Here is a 9322-nt window from a genome sequence, read left to right as displayed (position 1 = left end):
GCAGAGAGCACTGTTGTCAGACAGGAAAGAACTAGAAAACTCTCGAGTATACAACAACTGATAATGTGGTGAGGGTGTGATGAGGGCAGATGGAATTACCCTAGGGGCAGATGGCATTAACCCCTTGTGTTCATGATGCCATGGGATTTACATGGTTTATCGCTGGAAGGAATATCGCTGGATCCTGGGCTAGGCACGGAGGCAAATAATGACTCCGACACCATGTTATGGAACAACGGCAGCTTTACTGAGTCAGACAGGTGTAACAGTCTAAACAGCTATACAGAGACTCTGGATGGGTCCCACAGGTCACCCTTAGGTCATATGCTCACTGATACCTCACTGGGTTACAATCACATGACAACAGGTTAATCACATGTCAACTGTTCTTAAAGGCATAACGCTTTTATATACAATACACAGCATAAAGATAACTGTACAAGGGGAACAGGTGTAAGGGGCCCAGGGGACACTGTAGGGAGGTTGCCTGACATGGCAGTAAGGGTACAGGGGTGCAACTCCTGTACTGGGTCAGCACAAACTGGGTCACCACAACAGCCATCCTTGGCACCCAGTCCTGGAGGGCGGATGACAGAAAGTGGCCACTGGGGCCACTGGGGCCTAGTGTTGACAACAGTTCCTGGGGCTTTAATTCCGAATGTCTTTCACAGGTCTGAGTAAGGAATAACAAATAACTGGGGACGAGTCCATGTGGAATTAGTTGGTAATGTCCTTACATGCTCCTTTTGTTAGGGTATCAAGAACTGGGATTATGAACATGCGAGATTTGTTAGCCTTGTAACTGCATACACAACTCATTTAATGTGGATCAGGCTGTCGGAGTCTTTCTACCCGAATGCCTTAGCCCCTGGGGCCCTTTGGCACTAGATACTTCTCCCCAGAACATGTTTTACCCTATATATGGTTTACAGGGACCCATATAAAATATCTGGCAGCTAATTAAGTGTATTAAGAAGCGCTGGTATAATATATACAGTCTTTAGAACCCAGCTTCTTTATTTTAAATCTTCAAGGTACATAGGACTAGGTAGACAGTGACGCACTTTGGCCTGTTAACCAAGCCTTACTCATATGAATTGTGTACAGACAAAATAATCCTAAATAGGGGAAGTGAGCTGAGGTCAAAGCACAGGAACATGCGCTGCCACACAAGCTTCTGCCCCACACCGGTGAAACAACAAACATATAAATAAAGTTATATACCAAAAAACTCCTTCTATTGCATGCAATAAAGATCAATCTAAGCGGATATGCATAAATAGAGAAAAGAAGTAACCTTAGCATACAGCATATAAATTCATATTGCAACTCACTATAATGTTTTTAATGAAATGCAAAGTTATACTTCATAGGATGGGCAAAACAAAGAAGTAAAAAAAGGGGATCTGGAGGACATAGATAATGAATATAAGGAATATAAAGAGAATAACAAAAGACCAGTGGGATGGACAAACACGGAAAGAGAAATCAAATACTACCGCAGAAGCAGACATGTAGTGTGAATAGGGTGAATGCACCACATTTTTGCAATACAGTTCCCATATCAGGTTTTTGATGAAAAACGGATTCCTCAAAGCCTGACTAAACTGTATCAAAACGTGTGTATAAATTTCAACCTGTAAACGGTTTGAAAAACAATGTCCGGTTGCATCCGTTTAAAATAAATAAAAGTATATGTTTTTAATTTTTCACTTCATTTTGAATAAAGTGTCACTTGTTTGATTGAAATTCCAAGAAAAAAAAACTGTGCAAAGTCAAAAACCGTATGGTGCAAACCTGATGGAACCGTACGCACATACAGTTCTGTACGGTTCCCATTGACTCCCATGTTAAAAAAAATGAACACATACGGTTTAATACGGTTTTTCACCCGGACCAAAAAACGTGGTAGTCTACGGTTTTGGATATGGGGGAAAAAAAAAGTACAAAACCGTATAAGACGCAAAACGGACTAAACCGGATGATTGTGTTTGACATATGGTTTACAATGTTAAGTCAATGCATACGGTTTGCTATATGATTCCATACGGTTTTTAACTTGAAACCGTATACGGGAACTGTTTAGCAAAAAAAGTGGTGTGCATGCACCCTAAAACTGATTTACAGAGTCAAACAAACCTGTTTAGCACATTACAAACAGATATGTTATTGCACAGGATAAAAAACAAAAACAAAAAACAGTAAAACAGTTCAGGTTCCTGCAAACTACAGTAAGAAGCTGAGGATGAAGCTCATGGTGATGTCGTCTACACTTACATCTTGGTATTATTATGTATTTTTCTATTTCTGCTGGAGACTTTTCCTGTTATTCCTGTTGTTATCTCAGGAATCCCCTCTAGGTAATAATAAATGACCAGCAGAATCTAACACTAAAGGACATGATCAGGAGATCGGTATTTTGAGTGGATGGACAAGTTCTTAAAAAGTAAATGCAGGTTAGAAAATGCTGTGATCGCTATTGATCACGGCATTTATTTATTTAAATAACGGACATTGGAACCAGCTCCGATGTCTGGCCTGTTGTGAGGAGGAACCAACGTGCGGGCTCGTGCCATATTCCCCTCACCTGACCCATGACCTATAGTGAGACGGGTCTGAGGGCACAAAGAAATGTAGCACAGCGATGTACCTGGATGGATGTGTACTAGTGCTGAATGACACCACATACTCAGCCAGTTCAGGGGGACATGTCAGTGCTGTTACTTCCATTGCTGGGGGGGGGGGATGTCCTAAGGAAGTTGCGAGAAGCTCCAGCTGAGTGCCGTCCTCCTCTATAGGCAGTGTTTAGTCTGCACTGCCCCCGTTGCTCAAAAAATTTTTACTTTTCATAAGCACAAAAAATTGTGTAAAATGAATGGAGTACTCCAGTAAAAAAAATAGAGATACATACCTTCCTTTGTTCCCCTGGTCACTCCGGTCTCCGCCACGATCCTGGTTGCCGGTGGTCAGCGAGTCATACTGCACTCAGCCAATCACCGGTCGCAGCGAAGTCTCGACTCGGCCGGCGATTGGCTGAGCGGCAGTGCGACGTTTTCGGCCCCGGCACCTGCTGCCAGGGCCGAAAACGTCACACTGCCGCTCAGCCTATCGCCGGCCGAGCCGGGACTTCGCTGCTGCCGGTGATTGGCTTAGTGCAGTATGACTCGCTGACCACCGGCAACCAGGATCGTGGCGGAGACCGGAGTGACCGGGGTCTTCATATTAGAAATACCCCATAAAAGACCCCATTATAAAAACTGCACCCCCAAAGTATTCAAAATGACATTCAGTCAGCGTTTTAACCCTTTAGGTGTTTCACAGGAATAGCAGCAAAGTGAAGGAGAAAATTCACAATCTTCATTTTTTACATTCGCATGTTCTTGTAGACCCAATTTTTGAATTTTTACAAGGGGTAGAAGGAGAAAATTTATACTTGTATTTGTAGACCAATTTCTCTCGAGTAAGCACATACATCATATGTCTATGTAAAGTGTTCGGCGGGCGCAGTAGAGGGCTCAGAAGCGAAGGAGCGACAAGGGGATTTTGGAGAGTACGTTTTTCTGAAATGGTTTTTGGGGGGCATGTCGCATTTAGGAAGCCCCTATGGGGCCAGAACAGCAAAAAAAAAACAAAACACATGGCATACCATTTTGGAAACTAGACCCCTTGAGGAACGTAACAAGGAATTAAGTGAGCCTTAATACCCCACAGGGGTTTCACGACTTTTGCATATGTAAAAAAAAAATTTTTTTTTTCACTAAAATGTCTGTTTCCCCCCAAATTTCACATTTTTGCAAGGGTTAATAGCAGAAAATACCCCCCAAAATTTGTAACCCCATCTCTTCTGAGTATGGAGGTACCCCATAAGTTGACCTGAAGTGCACTACGGGCGAACTACAATGCTCAGAAGAGAAGGAGTCATATTTGGCTTTTTGAGAGCAAATTTTGCTCGGGGGGCATGTCGCATTTAGGAAGCCCCTATGGTGCCAGAACAGCAAAAAAAAAAACACATGGTATACCATTTTGGAAACTAGACCCCTTGAGGAACGTAACAAGGAATAAAGTGAGCCTTAATACCCCATAGGGGTTTCAGGACTTTTGCATATGTAAAAAAAAAAAAAATTTCACTAAAATGTGTGATTCGCCCCAAATTTCACATTGTTGCAGGAATTAATAGCAGAAAATACCCCCCAAAATTTGCAACCCCATCTCTTCTGAGTATGGAGGTACCCCATAAGTTGACCTGAAGTGCACTACGGGCGAACTACAATGCTCAGAAGAGCAGGAGTCATATTTTGCTTTTCGAGAGCAAATTTTGCTCGGGGGGCATGTTGGATTTAGGAAGCCCCTATGGTGCCAGAACAGCAAAACCCCCCCACATGGCATACCATTTTGGAAACTAGACCCCTTGAGGAACGTAACAAGGAATAAAGTGAGCCTTAATACCCCACAGGGGTTTCACGACTTTTGCATATGTAAAAAAAATTTTTTTTTTCACTAAAATGTGTGTTTCCCCCCAAATTTCACATTTTTGCAAGGGTTAATAGCAGAAAATACCCCCCAAAATTTGTAACCCCATCTCTTCTGAGTATGGAAGTACCCCATAAGTGGACGTCAAATGCACTACGGGAGTGCTACAATGCTCAGAAGAGAAGGAGTCACATTTGCAAATTTTGCTGAAATGGGGGGGGGGGGGGGGGGGGGGGACATGTCGCATTTAGGAAGCCCCTATGGTGCCAGGATAGCAAAAAAAAAAAAAAACACATGGCATACTATTTTGGAAACTGCACCCCTCAAGGAACATAACAAGGGGTACAGAGAGCCTTAACACCCCACAGGTGTTTGATAAATATTCATGAAGTGGGATGTGAAAATGGAAAATGTAATTTTTTTACACTAAAATTTGGTTACCCCAAATTTTTCATTTTCACAAGTGGTAAAAGGAGAAAATGTCATTGTAAATGTGTAAACACATTTCTTTGGAGTAAGGGCATACCTCAAGTCTGGGCGTAAACAGGGTGCACACCGGTCTCAGAGGTGTCGGAGATCAGTCAGGGTCCTTGAGCTTTGGCTTTCTCCTATGGAGCTAGAACAGTGGGACCCCCCCTCAAGGGGCATTACATGGGGTAAATAACTGGGGTACACTAAGTAACTAAAATGGGGTACAGTGGGACATAAAATTATAAAACAGATTATGTTCCCAGAATGATGACCCAGAGCATAGCCAAAACAAAAAAATATGCCCGCCCCAAACCCTATGCTCTGAATTATCATTCTGGAATGTGATATGTGTGGCCGTCCCTAACTTGTTGCCTCAAATGCGCACCCCGCTCAGGTGGAGAGAGAGCGCTGCGCATTTGAGGCAACATAAAAAGTCCCCGATGATAGTGACTCAGTGACCCATGACCCATTTTTTATAAAAAAAATAAAATACCCCCAGAGGTCTTATCAGTTTTTTTTTTTTTTTGGGGGATTAAATATTTTTTGGGGCAATTTAGTGGTTTTATGGGGTTAAAACTTGGAATGTACTCTGGACTTGGTACATTTGGGTCAAATTGTGGAAAATTAAAATGAAGAGGGAAAATGTAGAACTCCATGGAAGTGTGATACTCCCTGAAGCAATCCTTAATGCAGAGGCCCGGATTATCTGGGCAAGTGTCACATTGAGTGGTGGTGTCCTTCCGAATCCCCCTCTTGTAACACACTCTGCATCTTTTCTGGGCTCGTCCCTTCTTTCCAGTGTGGGGGACATCACCTGGAAAGTGTTGGCCTGGGACGATCCTGGCACCTATTACTTCAGTTCCTTGGGAAGTCTGGCCTGCTCTTTCCCGGTCGCCAAAGATCAGGACCTTTAGGACTTCTTATTGGAACTGGAGGAATGTCCCTGTGTTGCCAGCGTAATGGGACAGTACAAAAGAGTTGTACATGGCAACCTGTACCATGTAGACTGCAACTTTCTTGTACCATACCCGCGTTTTCCGCATGGCGTTATATGGCTTGAGGACTTGATCAGAAAGATCATCTCCCCCCATATACCGATTGTAGTCCAGAATATAATCGGGCTTGAGGACCGGTGTTGTGGTACCTCGCACAGGGACAGGTGAGCTGCCGTTGCCATGAATAGTGGTCAGCATAAGGACATCCCTCTTATCCTTATACTTGACCAGAAACAGGTTTTCATGGGCAAGGGCACGGGACTCACCCTTGGGAATAGGTGTCTTAACAAAATTTAGAGGGAGGCCTCTATGGTTTTTCCGCACGGTCCCACAAGCGGACGTGGATCTGGCGGCAAGGGATGTAAACAGAGGGATGCTGGTATAAAAGTTGTCCACGTACACGTGGTAACCCTTATCCATCAATGGGTGCACAAGCTCCCAAATGATTTTCGCGCTAACACCCAGAGTGGGGGAACAATCTGGGGGTTCAATACGGGAATCTCTTCCCTCATACACTCTAAACTTGAGAGTGTACCCGGAGGTATTCTCACAAAGTTTATAGAGCTTCACGCCATACCGCGCCCGCTTCGAGGGAATATTCTGGCGGAAGATGAGTCTCCCCTTAAAACTGATAAGAGACTTATAAACCGAGAGCTCCCTGAGGGGTACATAGGCCTCCAAAAATTTGGCCCCTAAGTGATCGATGACCGGCCTCACTTTGTAAAGCCGGTCATAGGCGGGATCACCTCGGGGCGGACATGCCTCATTATCTGCATAATGCAGGCATTTCAAAATGACCTCGAACCGCCTCCGTGTCATGACCATACTGTAAAGCGGGTCTGGTATAGGATGTCCCCGCTCCAGTACTGTCTGACACTGGGCTTTTTGACCAGGCCCATATGCAGCAAGAGGCCCCAAAATGTCCTCATTTCTGCTGCATCAATGGCGCACCATTCATTGGACCTGGCCAAACAAAGAATCAGGGTGGTGGGCGATGAACTGCCTGGCGTACAGATTCGTCTGCTCCACCATGTAATTGACAAAACTGTCACTGAAAAAATAACTGAAATAGTCAATTTCAGTGAATCCAGAATTGTCAATCCGGATTCTGGAGTCGCCAACAAACTCCGGAACCCGTGGCTGATAACCCTCTGGGGGTCTCCAGACAGGTTCACCGGAAGGGGGCTCCGGTAAATTTGTCTGGGTGGTCGGACTCCTAGTACGAGCGGCATCAGCATGGGGGGTGCGTGGCCTCGCCGTGCAGGGGGCTCATCATCACTACTAGGTGATGAGGAGGACGATGAAGAACTCAGAAATGTTGGATCTTCATCATCCTCACTGACAGATTCGGAGTCGGAGGCAAGAAAAGCGTATGCCTCCACTACCGAAAATGCCCGTCGAGCCATCGCCTTTTGTCTATGGTGGCAGGTGGGGGGGGGGGGGGAGGGCGGTTGCGGGGGGGGGGGGGGTAGTGTGTGTGTGTGTGTGGGGGGGGGGGTTATGTACTGTGTGTGTGCTTGGTGTATACTATATATAACGGTGTGTGATTAGAAATCACACACCGTTATATGGGGGGGGGGGGGGGGGAAATGCTGCAGCCAAAAAAAAAATTGGGGGGCTAATGCAGCGCCCTGAACCCCTAATAGGGCCCGGGTCACACTAAAAAACTGCAGAAGACCCTTGGGGACCTATTAGGGGGTCAGGGGGGGGAAATTTTTTTAAACTTTTTTTTTAACTTTATTTTTTACTATTTACCCTACCTTTCCCTGGGCTGTATGGTTTCCCTGATCTATGGGGGGCTTCTTTTCTTCTCTGGGGGCTCCGATCTCGGCAGGGGGGGGGTCCCCGGCTTCCTCCAGCAGCTCTGACCGCTGACTGAACTCAGCCAGCTGCGGGAGCTGCAGGAGGATGCTGTTAACTCCTCCCCTGCCGGCTGCTATTGGCTGGATGATCGTCCAGCCAATAGCAGAGATCCTGGGGGGGGGGGGGGTGGTGGAGAAATGGCCACCTCCCCATAGATACAGTGGGTGATAGGGGGTGTATCATACACCCCCGATCACCTTGTATCTCCGTGACGTGACCCGCAACGCCGGAATAGCCGCAAATCGCATGTGTGAATTCACATGCGATTTGCGGAGATCGCCGACATGGGGGGTCTAATGACCCCCCTGGGCATTTGCACTAGATGCATGCTGAATGATTTCAGCAGGCATCCCGGTCCGCTCCCCGCCCGGCGCACGGCGGGGACCAGAACTGCCCATGACATAACTGTACGTCCTTGGTCCTTAAGACCCAGGGTGTTGGGACGTAACGTTACGTCATGGGTCCTGTAGGAGTTAAACTTTCCCTTATGAAAGGCGATTGATATGTGGTAGCTTGGGCGATGTAGGGGATGGGGAGTGTAGCTGTGCGGGTATTAAAGGGTGCTTGTTAACCCTTGCTATTCGTGACGCCAGGGTGGGGGCTCCTCAATATATCTTTTCCTACCACCGCTGTTACGCCGAGCGCTCCGGGTTCCCGCTCCTCCCCGGAGCGCTCGCTTCACCTCCTCCGCTGCAGCGCCCCGGTCACGTCCTCTGACCCGGGGCGCTGCGATCCTGCTGCTAGCCGGGATGCGATTCGCGATGCGGGTAGCGCCCGCTCGCGATGCGCACCCCGGCTCTCCTACCTGACTCGCTCCCCGTCTGTTCTGTCCCGGCGCGCGCGGCCCCGCTCCCTAGGGCGCGCGCGCGCCGGGTCTCTGCGATTTAAAGGGCCACTGCGCCGCTGATTGGCGCAGTGGTTCCAATTAGAGTTATCACCTGTGCACTCCCTATATTACCTCACTTCCCTTGCACTCCCTTGCCGGATCTTGTTGCCTTAGTGCCAGTGAAAGCGTTCCCTGTGTGTCCCTTGCCAGTGTTTCCAGACCTTCTGCCGTTGCCCCTGACTACGAACCTTGCTGCCTGCCCCGACCTTCTGCTACGTCCGACCTTGCTTCTGCCTACTCCCTTGTACCGCGCCTATCTTCAGCAGCCAGAGAGGTGAGCCGTTGCTAGTGGATACGACCTGGTCACTACCGCCGCAGCAAGACCATCCCGCTTTGCGGCGGGCTCTGGTGAAAACCAGTAGTGGCTTAGAACCGGTCCACTAGCACGGTCCACGCCAATCCCTCTCTGGCACAGAGGGTCCACTACCTGCCAGCCGGCATCGTGACAGTAGATCCGGCCATGGATCCCGCTGAAGTTCCTCTGCCAGTTGTCGCTGACCTCACCACGGTGGTCGCCCAGCAGTCACAACAGATTGCGCAACAAGGCCAACAGCTGTCTCAACTGACCGTTATGCTACAACAGTTGCTACCACAGCTTCAGCAGTCATCTCCTCCGCCAGCTCCTGCACCTCCTCCG

The sequence above is a fragment of the Hyla sarda genome, chromosome 10, assembly GCF_029499605.1.
Source record: "Hyla sarda isolate aHylSar1 chromosome 10, aHylSar1.hap1, whole genome shotgun sequence".
In the NCBI taxonomy this organism is placed as follows: domain Eukaryota; kingdom Metazoa; phylum Chordata; class Amphibia; order Anura; family Hylidae; genus Hyla; species Hyla sarda.
The sequence above is the reverse complement of the archived record's forward strand: the minus strand, read 5'-3'. Positions refer to the sequence as shown.